General features: G+C 34.9%; 1 protein-coding gene across 6 annotated transcripts in view; it reads left to right on the top strand.

Moving 5' to 3' along the window:
• The window catches only part of LOC148949215 (transmembrane protein 47), a 103,842-nt gene extending 102,936 nt beyond the window's left edge, over window positions 1-906 (top strand). For all 6 annotated transcript variants that reach the window (XM_089093267.1, XM_089093268.1, XM_089093265.1 and 3 more), the window contains one exon: window positions 1-906. This exon is cut by the window's left edge and continues 973 nt beyond it. The gene's annotated coding sequence lies outside the window, so the exon portion shown is untranslated.
• The last annotated feature ends 15,377 nt before the right edge of the window (window positions 907-16,283 follow it).

Raw genomic sequence — 16,283 nt, 5'->3', positions numbered from 1 at the left:
TTTTGATTTGCTTCTTTTTTAATAAGGCACAAATAAGCCAGAACTGCACAATGAATTACACATGATTATGCACAAAAAGTATTCACACAGAGCTAACTATGGTAACTAGTGGTAACTATGGAATAAAAAAAAACTGGAAAGAACGAAAAAATGTAACCAAGGTTGAAGAAAATGTAATTTAAGACACTACGAAGCAACAAAAGCTGAATGATAAAAGTGAAAAGCTAAAATGTATAAAACTAGTCCTCTATTTAATTTTCAAAAACACTGAACCACACGAAGTATTGAATTTCAACTCGGTGTATTCAGCCCCTCAATTAGCGTGTTAAAATAAATGATTTTTTTTTAAAGTGTTGAACTTACTTTATCTTCCTAACTGTAATAAAATGTTTTGTTTTGATTAAAAATTTGCAATAAATGGAAAACAAATAAAAGTACAAACTTTGAATATTTTACACTTTTTTAGCTTCTCCCGAGAAAGATAAAATTGCATGTTTTTGTATATAGGAGAGCTTGATGCCTCGAGCGTGGGGTTTTATCAGGTTCATCCTCTTCTATATTGGAAGGGTTCAAACTAATATTTCAAAACTAATATAGATTAAGTGAATAATCTGGCCATAAATATAATCAGTTATACTTTAATGGCATACTACATAATGATGGCTCAGAGCTAAAATTCAGAGTGATCTTTGGGTAAAACAGGAAACAAGAAGTTAAAATAATATTCAGATGGTTTTTATGTTCTGTTGATGAACAATTGTGATTAAATGGACTATTTGTAAAGTTTATATAAACTTGGCCTTGTTTATGATGTGAGTGATAATTTACAGTTTGGCCCAATGCCAAGTGCTTATGTGCTTCGCCTTTGTATTTTGTCTTAATACATAATTGGTAGCCAATAAATAACTTGTCGATTGATAGAATATGGGATATTTTTTTAACAGAATCTTAAAGTAGTCTTACACAGTCAATTTTATTTTCCAATAATATTCAATGGTACTGCAGACAATCACGGCGCCAGGTATTTGTTTATTTTTTCCACGAGTGATCATTTGGAACCAGTACACCTGCAATATCGAAAGAGCTCATTTGAGTGGACAACTGAAGTTTTCAATTGAAAAATTGCAATTGACCCTTTAAGTAACAGAAAGGCTATCGAGGAGAAACTTCAAGAAAATCAATCTGCTTAAAATCATCAAACTTTTCGTATAAAACCTCTAGGTTTCTGAGGATACGCTACGATAAGGTAGGGATTCATTCATAAACATATTTTTGAAATCCATATGAAATGAATTGTTGTTATAGACATTTATTTGTAAGCTGTATTGGCCAAAATGATTCAATCGAGACTTGTTTTGTTACGTTTTGAAAATAAAGTTGCGGACAGAAGTTTGATCAGGAAACCGTCATTCCTTACCACTGTCTCCTTTGGTTCGACCATGGCTGTCGCAGGTCTGATAACTCCTTTGTTTCTAAGTTACTTCGTTGCAAACCCCTCCCAAGCTGGGAAAAAAGCATCATTCAGCCGAATCCTGAATGAACACTATCAAATCCGTCCTCAAATCCATCTGTGGATTCAGACGATACGGCCGCCGATTGGACCCCTCCTGGCTTGAAATCGTTACCCCTTTTACTCTTGTCCGCACCCAATAAAATGTGACCGTCTGTCACCTCCTAGTGCCAGGAAGAACTGCATTGTGACCTGATTCAAGTACAAGTACATAGTTGGAAACCTACTGTTATGAAGAGCAGTGGATCTTCCTTCAAGGAGGGGATATGTATTTCCTAAAGTCTTAAATCTCAACCCCTGCCAAAGTTTGAGACTCTACGTAAGGCCTTTATTGAATTTGCAAGCATCAACGACGAAAACAAAGAAGTTGCGACTACTTCTTTCGCCCAAATATCATTTTTGGTCTGGTAATTTATTCTAACCCCAAACTCCCCCCAGTATTGGGAGGACTTAACCAAAACTTAACCAAAAAGCCTTGACTTAACCAAATTCTATGGTCCAAATGAGTCCAAAATCTAAGTCCAAAACTACTAGCACTACTGACAACTGATCGCAGCACCAAACCATCAGAAACCAGCAAAGCTGCGCACGCTTCTGCTCAACTCCCCTCTGTTCAAAGCTTTTCTCATTACTCCCTTCAATGAAGTTCCTACTTCCTCTCAAACTATTCTTATTGCTCTGTCGACCTCATTTACGGACTTCCTGTTTTTTCGCTTGGTCTTTGCCACATCGCCAGCAGGCCCAGTTTTCGATAACCTAAAATCAATCATCCTTAACATGGGTTCAAAATATTGGTCAGGTTTTTCTATTATTGTCTTTTTCCATATTTTTTCTATAGAAAATTTTTATATGTTAAAATTTTATTTTTCATGAAACTGGCCAAATGACTAGCAGCATAGATAGCAGTCTTTGCGTAGTGACTACCGTGAAATATACTGTATGAAAAAAATTTATATTGGTCTATATTGATCTAACAAAAATCTGTATAAAGAAAAACTAAAGATCCTTAGAATTCAGACTCTGGAGTTTGTATTTTTTTTATTCTAATTAGAAGTAATCTCATTCTGGCTTTATTAATAAAAACAAATTCCATAAAATCATGAATCCTTGACAGCTTATTGCTTTAAGTATATTAATTTGTGTAATAAACAAAATAGGTAAAGTATAAAGATCCTCCTGAGCCATTGATGGCGAACAGGGCGTCCAACTGATGTTTTAGTTCCTGGGTCTTTTTACAGGGATAAGTAGCAATCATATCACACAATAAACAAAATGAGTTAGTAATAAGTAAAAAAAAAGCGGTGAAACAACTGCAAAAAGTCAGCACAAAAAAAAAACAAAAAAAACTACATAATACATTTGGCCAAGGTTTGAATACGCTATAACAATCGATACCACAGAGAAATATCAACGAGGATCTGGATGCTTCTCTTTTAACCGTCCTCTTTTGACAAAAACAAAACTGATCAGCAAGCTGGTACCAAAAGAAACAGATTGATTACTACCATTATGATACTGTAATTCTAACGAAAGATAGGTTTGGACCCTTTTTGGTTTAATTATAGTAATATAGTCATAGTCAAACTGAGTTCACCAATTACGCCTAGTCAACCAAAAAAATTCAAACGCAAATCAATTACTCAGAAAATTACTCAGATAGGTTGCCTTCCCGTTTTGGTCAACCGTTCCCCTAATTGCATGTATGGGGTGACATGCTTGGTGTCAGAAATAAAATGTAACAAATCAGCATCATCACGGTTTCATTAATATATGGAACCTAGTAAAGAGCGAAACATAGGCCTTGCTAAACGAAGTTTAAAAATGGGTTTAAAAAAAACAACTGTCTCTTGAGAAAAATTTCGCACTTAAAGCTGATTCAGGAATGATAACTATTATCATCAAAAAATCAAAAACATTAAAAGTTTATTACGAATTTTTTTTTTTTGTAAATCTTGAAAAAGAGCTTGAAACCCTTCGAAAGTGCCGAAAACCCTAAACTGGAAGGTTTTGATCGCTCTCCCCTCTATCTTAAAACAAAGATAAATCACTTTTTCTCAGGGGTAGCAGCGATATGTCTATTTTTTCCTTTTTTTTCCCCAAAGAGACTTCAACGTCTATATTGTATCCAAAAATATGCAAAGTGACGTAAACAGCGGTTGTCAAACTTACTACTAAAACAATTGAACTTCCATTTTTCTTGTAGCACTTCCTTGAACTTTTGGAGATCTGTAATTCTAAGGAATGGTAGTTTGTCTGCTTCAAGGCCGTACCCAGAGCGGAGGGGTCAGGGGGTTTGAACCCCCACCCCCGAAATGTTTGTTTGACTCGTAAAAATGTAAAAAAAATGGATATAAACAAATTTTATAAGTGTTTTATGAGGTTTCTTTGTAACCCCCCCCCCCTCGAAAAAAAATATTTGAGTAAAACCCCCTCAAAAAAAAAATCCTGGGTACAGCCTTGGTCTGCTTTTTGGTTTAGTTTAAGCAGTGGCCAAACCGATTTCTCCAATATTTTGGTTTTCGAAGATACAAGTCATAATTATACACTTTGAATTGTATATATAACAATTTGGTTTTTATCTCGGAGTAAGATACCACAGTTTCCAGGGCAAGTTTTTCAAGGAAAACACCAAATATGATATTTTTCAAAATGTAAGATGGCGAATGCACCCTAGCCCAATTGGTGTTCCCAGTCAAAGGGGAATGGGGTATCGTACAGAAACATTTTTTTCTCAGTATTTTTAACAAAAACCCAAAATTTTCCCAGATGTACTGAAAACGAGCAAAATTACTACGTAACTTCAGTATAATACGAAATTATCCTATGAAATACATAAATCAATTAAGTTGAAATCAAATTCTGCAGTAAATGATGATTAACATAATCATTACGTCCTTTAAATGGGTACGGATGAGAATAAAAGACTGACAAATCTTAGCATAAAGGAAAAACCAATTATCATCATGCTCATTTATTTCATTTTGCAAACAATAATTTAGATTTAAAATACGCTTAAGATTTAAAATATAGTAGGAACAAGAGATGAGAACAATCAGACACATTCAATACTAGAAATTCAGAAGAGAAAAACCACAGCCGCAAATTAACACAAAAAAATTACTTAAAAAATTAAAAAATTTCTAAAACAAACACTTAAAAAGCAAAAACCGGTGCACTTTAATTAGTTTTTTGTTTGTGGTAAGAAAATCTTGCTAATTTCACAATCGACTATAATAGCCAGCATTATTATTTAAAATCACTTCCACCTTAACACTTCGTAGTCACGAGTAAATACGTAAACCGTTTCTTACACCTAATTTAAACATACACCAGAACTGATGTTTACCCATCAATTAGTTGGAAGATTTGGATAAGGGCCAAAAGAGTGTTTTTAGGAGAGAGTCTTTTTTTCGTAATTTCAATTTAATTTTGTAGCAACTCATCAGAAAAGGGCACACATGTCACGACATACAAATTTTTAAGAAGCAAAATTGGAATACTGAAGAAGCAATTATTAATGCAAAATTAGAAGTAAAGAGTCACTATTAGCAAATACCCGTTTTTGGTGAATGTGGTATATTTTTTTATCATAGTAAGGGGTCCTTGGGGGATGGATTTAACCTTCCCTCGGTGTATACCCCTTTATTATACTACTTTTCATCTTTTCATGTTGTCCGAACAGGCAATATTCAGAAACTTTTTGACGACAAGTGAAAAAGTAAGACAACGAAAAAAAAGAAAGTTCACAGCCAGTGAAAATCATGGAAAAAAATGCAACTATTTTAGCCAAGAACTTTGGCCACGATCAGCTCAAAAAGAAAAAAAAAGGAGGAGATAAAAAAAAAAAAAAAAACGACTGAAAAAAAAAAAAAACGAAAAAAAAATGAAAAGACGGTTAGCAGACATTAATTTACTTTTTTCCTTCTCTTCATATAAATGACGACTGAGCAGAAATTTCTGCCAAATTATTGTATCGTTTTCCTTATTTCCCCGGCTATGAATTTCCTCGATTTTTTTCTTGTCCAACATTTTCTCTTATTATGATGCTTACCCGATACGGTCTCATAGCATATTTAGGACATTTTTTACGATGGACATTTATTGCTATACTAAATTATATTAAATTACTGTATATTTATAGTTTTACTATTATATGCTTTTCTATTATTGAAGGCACCTATGAATGGAGGAAGGACTAGAAGTCCAACCACCACGAAATCCTGTGTTTTTGTAAATCTGCCTTTTTGGATTTTAGTTTTTAAGGTGAATTTATTGTCCACACTATTTGGAGGAAAAGTGGAAATCTAATTATTTAAATTGAAAAGATGAAGAGATGTAAATAATTGTTATTGGATAACTTAAAGATAAAAATTCATGGCTAATGTACTTTTTCTTGCCCTTTTTATATGGAAAGAGATATTACGTAAAATTAAGGAGTGAAAATTTAGCTGTCCTAAAAGCGATACACCTGTTGTCAGTAGGACTCCTATATCTAGCAGGCATTCTTACTTTTGGGAAAGGGCAGTTTTTTAGCTGGTTACTTGTAGATCCAGGTAGTTACTGGAAGAGTCAACAAGTTACTGTTCATTTTCTAGATGATAAAAAAGAAATAAAGGCGTACGACAAAATGAAGAGCGAAAAAGAAAAATTAAATAAAGAAAAATGATAAAATGAAGAGTGAAAAAGGAAATGAAATGAAAAAAATGTCAAAATGAAGAGCGAAAAAGAAAAATAAAACGAACAAAAAAGAAAAATGACAAAATAAAGAGCGAAAAAACTGAAATGAAGAAAAAAGAAATTATACAATCAAGAGTGAAAAATGATTAAGAAAAAGACAAAACCAAACAAAGACAATTTTCAGTCAGTGAAGAAAACGGAAAGAGAAAGAATATATTTCAGCAAAGAGTCCCACTAAACCATCCTTAGTGCAAAAAAAACAAACAAAAAAACTACTAATCTTTGAAGTACCTTGTACAGAAGCAAAAAAAAATGACTGAAGAAAAATATACCACATTTTTCTTTTGTATTAATCTTATTTATCTTTCTTCAATCACACTTATTCCGTATTCCATATTCCGTATAATTTCCAGAGTCTTCAGTGCTACTTATTTTTAATTACGTGCAATTTGGTTCAAAGGCTAGTTTTGCGTTTTAGACTGAGGACGGCTTAGCGGAATTCTGCTGAAATATCTATTTCGTTTTTGTCGTACGTAATATATGGCCAATATGGTATAAGAATGTATTTAAGAATTAAAGGGGAATCAATATTCCATAAGAAAAAGTAACGAAGAGCCCTGTGCATTAATCGACTGCTTCATAATTAAATATTAGGAGCATTGACAATATTTCCCTACGCCTATGTATATTAACTGAAATTTAAAGAATGAAATAATTATTTACAGGAAGTTATTGGCTGGGAAAAGCCAAACTTAAAATAATAATAACTTTTTTCACATGCTGACCAATGATCTGCGCTGCGCAGGCATTGATCGCCTGATTAACTGCCTTTGGCCGGGAGTGAAATGCATGGTTAAAAGGAAAGCATCCAACACTTCCCATGTTTTCCTCCTAGATTTCTCCAGGCACCCATTTAAAGCTGGGTCGACTCTGACTGAGCTTACAGTCACCTGTTGTCAGGATTTCAAGTCCAATGCGCTAACCACTCGCTTGCAAAAACCAAATCATGTGTATAAAAGCAAGCTAATATGAAAAAGGTAAGGTCCGAACACAGTCCTACACAGCCTAATACCCTGGCATAGAAGTGAAATTGCTTGTAGAATATTCCAGGGATACGTATAATACTTTTTTAAGTTTGTTTAGCCAATTTTGTTTGGAAGTTTTTGAGTAAAAAAGTACTGTTGTCATCAAAACTAAAGCCTTGTTTCCCCCCTTGGATTTTAGGGTTATTCATACCTGACAACCGCAAGATCTTAAGATTTTCTTTTGTTTTTTTCAAAGTTACGAAGTTTTTAGGACAGTACTCATTTTTGCCAGTGTTGCCACACTGAACGGTGAAAATAAACAAGCATCGCTAATTAGATAAATTAGCAACGCTTTTCTTCCGTAAAAATCCAAACACTAATGATTTGCTGATTGCCGAAGACAAAAAAACTACACCTGTAACTTTTAAAGGAAAGCTACACATTCGTCAGCTACTTAATGCCATATACCTTTAGCTTATTTTTGCTAATCCTTCATACACGCTTCTTTTTTTAATTTGGCATCTGCTACAGTAGTGGCGTAATTTCGTGAAAATCCAGGGGAGAGGGGGCAAAGTTGAAGCCAATTTTCCCAAATCAAACAAAAATGATAGCGAAAAACTGAAAAATGAGCCATATAGTACCACAAAGGCATAGATATACTAAAGAAAACTGACCCGGTTCTGTCGATGCAGGCGAGTCTCAATTTTGACAAGATTTTTGAAGAAACTAAATTTCAGCTGGAGGGGCAAACTGGAGTCTGGGGAAAAAAATTGGGGTCTGGAAGGGGCAATTGATCCGTCTTTAAATTTTCGTTTCATTTTAATTTCTAGTGGTCTAAATAGAAGGTATATACATTGATTTTTGAATTACACTTAATTGTAATTACGTTTTTTAATACAAATTAATTGTTTTGTAATTAAATTAACTGTAATTAGATTTTGTAATTTATAATTAAAATTCTATTTACAAACTGAAATTAAAAACAAACAAATAAAAGGTGAACACACATCATTTACACTTATTATAAATAATTACTAAATTCAAGAAACTTCAAAAGCACATTGGGAATGTCTTAAATATAATTAATTGGAATGGATCTATAGGTTAGACGTAATGATCTTTACTTCACATAAAAAATGTATATATATCCTAACTTATAATACATAACCTAAATAAAAATACTTAAATGCCTAATCCAACCAGAGATGCCATACCCCCTTCCTAACTTATAAAACGCTCCTCATAAAGGAAAATATTTTTTGACGATATGAGTTTTCTGCAAGTTTTCTCAATAGATCTTAAGCAAAATGCTGGATTCCCCCTCTCCCAACAAAAGTGATTGCCACCTTAATTATATAAGAGGAAAGACTTAAAAAGAAAGAATACGAAAAAACAAATGAAAATAGTAAATAAACAAAAACAGAGATTGAAAGCATAATTTAAAGCAACATTTTTAAAGCACTATTAAAAAAACAAAAAAACTTCGTGCCTTATTATTATTTCGTGCCTTATTTTGATTTCTAACAGGAAAAGGAGGTACTTTCCCATTATATGGGCACTTCTAAAAAGTCAAGTTTAGTTAATGCTAATGAAATAAAACAAAGTAGGATGAAAATACAACAGTTTAGAAACAAATTTGGGCTATATATTTGCACATTAGAGGGGGGGGAGTAAAGCATTGCATATATTATATACGTAACCTTTCTTCCCCTAAACCCCAAAAAACAACAGTTTAAATATCGTTTACGCATTGAAAACCACGCTAAGCATTCCATCACTGTATAGTCTTGAATTAACCTGTCAAAATCGAGTTTTTCGTGACTGGTATCCTTGTAAGTGCCCATATAATTGGAAAGAACCGAAAAGGAAAACTGATAAACAGGCATTTGGATCTCATTTTTCTCAGACATATATTATAGATATATCATTGCACGGAAGAATTTTGAAAACAACCATAAGGGTAGGATTATAAGTGATGTCACTTATTGGTATCCTTATTGGGGGGATGATTTCCTATTTGAAATCCTGCCCCACTCTTGCACCAATGCAAAAAAAACGCCTTTTATTGACAGAAAAACAAATAAATAAGCCTTTTATTTTTTTTTCTAATGCCTGAATATGACCAAGAAAGGATATTCTTTATTCGTTCGTAGGATAAAAAAGAGGAAACTTCGGAACGAAACTAAAATTTAATTTCAAGGATAGTTTTAACCCCTTAAGCCCTAGACATATTTAACTGACAGAGAAAGGGGGGGGGGATCCGCCCTTAATAAAACATCTGGGTTTGAACTATTTTCCCCATAGCTTCTTATATCCTCACCCTAATTCTGTTTTTTTTTTTTTGCGGCTATCGACCAGTGAATACCCCCCCCCGCTGGGTACAGTATTCCAATTAGATAATAGATGCTGTTAAAATCAGTCAGAATCAAATATCAATGGTCTTTCCTCAATATCTTCATCAAAGCTGAGTTCTTTCATCGTTAGAGGGATATCCTGAATTTTCCTCTTTCGATAGGCTTTTTCTTTCTCTGAAGATTCATTTATTCCGTATCCAAGATACATAAACGATCCTGGAAGAAATAAAAGATACATAAATAATTTCCTTCGATAAAAAAGATTTTGCAGAATTATTAATTGCTTTACCTTCAGCAGAAAGTGCCTTTGCCTATCAGCAGAAAGTGGAATTGTGTCGCGGTTTATATTCTAACTTTCGAGATAGAAAAAGACATTTTTAGTGTTTTTTTTTAATACATAAATCATATTTTTATAAAAAATGATTATATAAAACACAGCTACCGCCTGAAATGATAAGATACAGACAAAGCTAACAATCAGGCTCAGAAGAAATATGGCTTCGAATGATCACTCTCGACTTACTGAATATTTATATAGAAAATACTGAAATATAGAAAAATCCAGATATCGTATAGCACAAAACCGAAAGGTTTTTTGAAAAATATGGTGTAATAAAATGTAATGTTGTTTATAAATCAAGGTAAAAAGTAAGGATCAATGTTTTTTTAACTTAAAAAGTTAAAAACAGAAAAAGCACAGATAATTATAAAAGGCAATATGAAAAGTACAGCAACAGAGAAATATTTGCTCTCCAGATAATGTAGCAGATTTTGTTTTTAGCGGTATAACCTATCAAAAAAGAAAGAAAAAAGGATTAGAAAGCACATACACATCTCATACTTAGAAAATATATTTGGTCTAGATACAGAAACAGACTTTAAGTGCTCTCGAATATCATAAGGACAAACTTAAAAACGTTGAAGCAGTAGCAAGACAAGAGTTTTGTTCTTTAGTAGAGTACTCGAATACTAAATAGCAAGCCAGAAATCGATGGCGTCGGTTAGACTTTTCCGTCTCTTTCCATTTCTTGGATTTTACTTCGCAATCAATATAAGCGAAATAATTATTTCCAGCCTGAAGTGAAGTCAGTTATAGAAAGAATTTATTTACCAAAAACAAAAAAAAACACGTTTATAAAATAAACACAGTTAAAAAACCCTCTAAAGAAATTAAATAGAAGTCGTAGGAAAATTGCAATACAAGCCATAGCCTTTTTTCATTTTAACCCACAGCCTTTTTTGGGGTATATTGTCTTCGGAAATATCAGAAAATCCCCTCCCCCTAAATTTTAAACGATACCTTTTTTACATATCTATGAACCCGGTTCCTGGCTTTATATTTAGTATTCGACCACTTTACTAAAGTGCCAAATTCTTGTATTACTAACAAAAAACGAGCAGATATGACCCCAACCAATACAGGGGTTTAAACCATAATGCCCGAATGTAGGGATAAAGCGTTGCTTGAGATACGCTAGAGACTTAACTCGGCATAGCAGATGATCAATTAGTAATTTTAAGCCTTCGTCAATCACCTAGATAATACAGTTGTTTTCGTGATTTCAACAAGACTGGCAAAATGCGTCGTTTTCAAGAAAGTATGAGCAGCACTTAACATTCCTCTGCAGCCTCCCCTATCTAGAGCGGTGGCCACCGTTTGTCCCCCCCCCGGCGAATACCCCCGAAAATACCCCCCCCCCCGAAAAATACCCCCGCGGAAAATACCCCCTCGGAAAATACCCCCCGCGGAAAATACCCCCCCCCCCAAAAAAAAAACAAAACAAAAAAAAAACGGTAAAATAAGGCTTTCCAAGTTTTATTTGAGTTTACTTTTTTAACTTCCGTAAAGGAATGGAATTTTGGTACTTGTGTATTATGCGCCGGTCACTCAAGTTTACGCTGTGTAAAATTCGAGAACACACCGATTTTTTTTGTTAGTTTCTTCGTTACTTTAGAAATAAATTTGCGCTATAGATTTGCACATTGGGGGGGGGGGATAAAATGACACCCTACATCCCCTGGGGAAAGGTTTTTAAGTTATAAAAATCGCCCTTTGTTTTATTTGTTATTAAGAAGTATGCATACATTTTTGGGGAGGGGAGGACGAATTTTCTGCTGGGAGAATTTTAAATAGTTTCCAGGAGATGACATTTTAAGAAGAAATTTTACGCTGGGTGAATTTACAAGAATTCATATACGAAATTTTTTATATGTCCAGCTTTCTCTTTACCGATTTAATTTTACGCGTGGGGATGTTAAGGGTAATTGTCCGGGGTAAATCTTCGCCAGGATTGAATTGTCCAGAGGATATTTCTATGGAGAGGGGTATTTTTCGTGGGGGAGGGCATTTTTTGGGGGGTTAAACACCCCACCCCCCAATTCAAAATATTCAGTTATGTCATTTTACAGTGTTCTTGACCCTACAATTGGCTTTAAAATACACTTCTTTTTCTATCTATCTAATAAGTAGGATAATTGTACCAAACACATTTTGCATGCAGACCCACTATGCTTACCCCTCCCCCCTAATGTGCAAATTTATAGCGCAAATTTGTTTCTAAAGTAACGAAGAAACTAGCAACAAAAAAATCGGTGTGTTCTCGAATTTTACACAGCGTAAACTTGAGTGAGTGGCGCATAATACACAAGTACCAAAATTCCATCCCCCAAAATTCCATTGTCCACGGGGGGATTATTTTCCCGGGGGGGGGGGGGGTATTCACCTAGAACCATCTAGAGCGCCTTCGTCTCCAGAACTTACCAACCCTTGCTTAGAAATTCATGGGTGGTGATTTGATTGAAACATACAAGATATGTCACGAAGCATATGATGTGATTGCAGACAAGTTAATTAACTTTGACAGAAAAGGTGAGCGATTCCATTAGGATATTGGCCGTTGGATTCTGCAAAACCGTATTGCGCATATATGGAACCATTTACCAGCTGAGGTTCTTACGTCTCCAACGATTTTACCTGTCGAAACGAAAATGTAGCACGCTAGCACACAATACATTTCCGACTCATGAGGATGAGAGCTGGATGAGGGTTATCCATCCACAAGAACCTGTGTTTTCACCATGGAGTTGATCAGCAAAAGTATATTTTTGCTTCTATCCTCCTCTTATCTATCTCACGTTGAACTTGACTAAGAGTTTTAGTTCAACTCTGCCTGGAGATTAAATAAAAAAAACAAGTTTTTTTAACTGAAAGTGAGGAACGACGTTAAAACTTAAAACGAACAGAAATTATTCCTTATATTAAAGGGGCTGTCCCCACCTCAATGCCTCGCTCTTTACGCTAAAGTTTTTTATTTTTTAAAAAATAGAGTTGTTATAAAGTCAAACTTTAGCGTAAAGAGCAAGGCGTCGAGGAGGGGACAGCCCCTTTCATATACGGAATAATTTCTGTCCGTTTTAAGTTTTAACGTCGTTCCTTACTTTCAGTTTAAAAAACTTGTTTCTTTTATTTAATTGTTGAACGTTTTTGAATTGATGCAGGTTTTGTTTTGGCTCACCATACATGAATAATTAAAACAAAATTTGCATATTAATTTTACTTTTATTTTGTTAAATGGCTTTCTCGAAACTTGTTTAATTTTATTTGCGAACGTTTTTATTAGTAATAAATATACATAACTTATGAATTAACTTACGAAACGAACTTCTAAATTCAAAGATTCTTAATACGTATTTTAAGGGGTTCGCCCCCTAGTCAATACCTTGCTCTTTAAGCTAAAGTTCGAATTTTGTTCCAATTCTTTACAAATTACCCCTTAATCATTAAGGCCGTTAATTAGAATAAATAACTGGTATAAAAGTAGTAAAAAATCCTTGGTTGCACAAGTAACATGTTGAATAACGGGTTAAACAAATCCTAAACGTAATATTTTCTGTTCGTTTTAAGAGTTGACTTTACTGCTAAGTTTCAGTTGAAAAACTATTTTTTTTTTTAGTTTAATTTCTGATTTTTTTTTCTTTAATAATGCTGGGATATCCGGCGCACCCTTCATAGCAATGTCCTTTCCCCCATGAAAACTTCCTTCATGGAAAGATCCTCCCACATAAATCCCGCCCCCCCCCCCCACCTACCAGAAAAAAATCCCCCTGAAAACGTCTGTATACTTCCCAATATCCAATTCTATATGTTAACATTGGGTAAAGTTCATATCTCAAAATTTTTATCGGGTGAATTTGGGAAAAAAATGAGCGTGGGAGTGGGCCTAGTTTTTTTGGTCACTTAAAAAGGGCACTAGAACTTTAAATTTCCGTTCCAATGAGCCCTCCCCCGATATTCTAGGACCACTGGGTCGATACGATCACCCCTGGGAAAAAAAAATAACAACAGAAAAACAAATAAAAACGCATCCGTGATCTTTCTTCTGGGAAAAAATGCAAAATTCCACATTTTTGTAGATAGGTGCTTGAAACCTCTCCAGTAGGGTTCTCTGATGCGTTGAATATGATGGCGTGATTTTCATTAAGGTTATATAACTTTTAGTGGGTCTTTCCCCCTTTTTTCTAAAATCAGTCAAATTTTCTCAGGCACGTAACTTTTGATGGGTAAGACTAAACTTGATGAAATTTATATATTTGAAATCAGCATTAAAATCTGATTCTTTTGATGTACCTATTGGTATCAAAATTCCGTTTTTTAGAGTTTTGATTACCATTGAGCGGGGCCGCTCCTTACTTACAGTTCGTTTCCACGAACTGTTTGATATCCACATTTTTTTTTAAGGAATGGCTGTTTTTACAAGGATGGGAGGGGAACATAAGTTCAACTGCCATCCTCGAGAACACAGGCCCTTGAATACGGTTTATTAACCACTGGTACCTACGTGGTGTTGTAGCCAAGATTTGTGCCTTTGTGCCAAGGTGTTGTAGCCTTTGTTCATTTGACTTCAGAGTTGCGGCTTTGAAAATTTGACATCTGAATGGTTGTAATTTTAATTTTACAGTTTCGAAGTGTAAAATTAAATATCGAAGTCGCAGCTTTAAAAATATGTCATTTGAATGGTCGTAAATTTAAATTTGCAAGCAGGAATCATGCACTTCGTATCGAAGGAATTGTCGTAGAAAGTTCGAAAAGGGCTTATTCGATTGGAAATTGGAGTGGCTAGTGCCCTTTTTAATAGTCAAAAGTGATTGGAGGGCGACTAGCCCCCCCCCCCCACGTGCATCGTTCCCCCAAACACATCCAATCAAAATTTGGAGATAGCCATTTTATTCAGCGTAGTTGATTTCCATATAGAAAATATGTTTTTTAGGAGGTCACTCCCCCACAACCCTCAGGGCAAAGGTTTTAAGTTATGCCCTGGGAGCATATAAGAACCATGTTGGCACAATGTATTAGTTATTATTTTTTTCCTTTAGACCAGGGCACTTCGTATCAAAGAAGTTGTCGTAGAAACTTCGAAAAGGGTTCATTCAATTGGAAATTAGAGAGGCTTTTGCCCTTTTTAATAGTCGAAAGTGATTGGAAGGCAACTAACATCCCTTCCACGCCCACCATTTCCCGAAACACATTCAATCAAAATTTTGAGGTAGCCATTTTGTTCAGCGTAGTTGATTTCCAGATAGAAAATATATTTTTGAGGAGGTCACTCCCCCAAAACCCTCAGTGCAAGGGTTTTAAGTTATGCCCTGGGGACATAAAAGGTTTTTATAGAAGGCGTTGCCGTAGAAACTTCAAAAAGGGCTCATTCGATTGGAAATTGAAAAGGCTAGTGCCGTTTTTTATAGTCGAAAGTGATTGGAGGGCAACTAATCCCCCTTTCACGCCCACCTTTCCCCCAAACACATTCAATCAAAATTTTGAGATAGCCATTTTCTTCAACGTAGTTTTAAATACTGGAAATTAGGTCTTTGAGGATGACAACCCCCCACACCCCACAAGGCAAGGGATGTAAGTTATGCCCTGGGAACATAAAGTTTTTATAAAAAGCATTGTCGTAGAAACTTCAAAAAGGACTCATTCAATTGGAAAGTGCCATTTTAATAGTCGAAGGTGATTGGAAGGCAACTAACACCCCTTCCATGCCCACCAGTTCCGCAAACACATCCAATCAAAATTTGAGATAGCCATTTTGTTCCACGCAGTTTAAAGTTCAGGAAATTATACCTTTGAGCAGGACACTCCTCTCACAGTCTCTAGGGCAAGGGTTATAAGTTATGCCCTAGGGGAATATAATGTTTTTATTGAAATTTTTGTCTTAGACTCTTGAAAAATGGCTCAGTCGATTTTAAAGTCAAAGGGCTACTGCACTTTTTAATCGTCGAAAGTGAATTGAGGGCCACTCACCCCCTCTCACTCCCACCATTTCACCAAACACATCCAATCAAATATTTTAGATAGCCAATTTATTCAACATAGTTGAGAGTTTCGGAAATTAGGTCTTTAAGGATGACAACCCCTCCCCCCTACAATCCTAAGGGCAAGGGTTGTAAGTTATGCCCTGGGGGCATATAAGGTTTTTATTGAAAGCGTTGTCGTAGAAACTTCAAAAGGGCTTATGCAATTGGAAATTGAAAGGGCTAGTGCTTTTTTTAATAGTTGAAAGTGATTGGAGACTGCCTAACACCCCTCTCACGCCGATCATTTCCCAAACACATCCAATCAAAATTTTGAGATATCCATTTTGTTTAACGTAGTTGAAAGTTCTGGAAATTAGGTCTTTTAGGATGATAAACCCCTCAGAGCCCTCAGTGCAAGGGTTG

Source organism: Artemia sp. Qi Xiang Cuo, chromosome 8, assembly GCF_049724085.1.
Source record: "Artemia sp. Qi Xiang Cuo chromosome 8, ASM4972408v1, whole genome shotgun sequence".
Classification (NCBI taxonomy): Eukaryota; Metazoa; Arthropoda; class Branchiopoda; order Anostraca; family Artemiidae; genus Artemia; species Artemia sp. Qi Xiang Cuo.
This window is presented reverse-complemented; position numbering and strand designations above follow the sequence as displayed.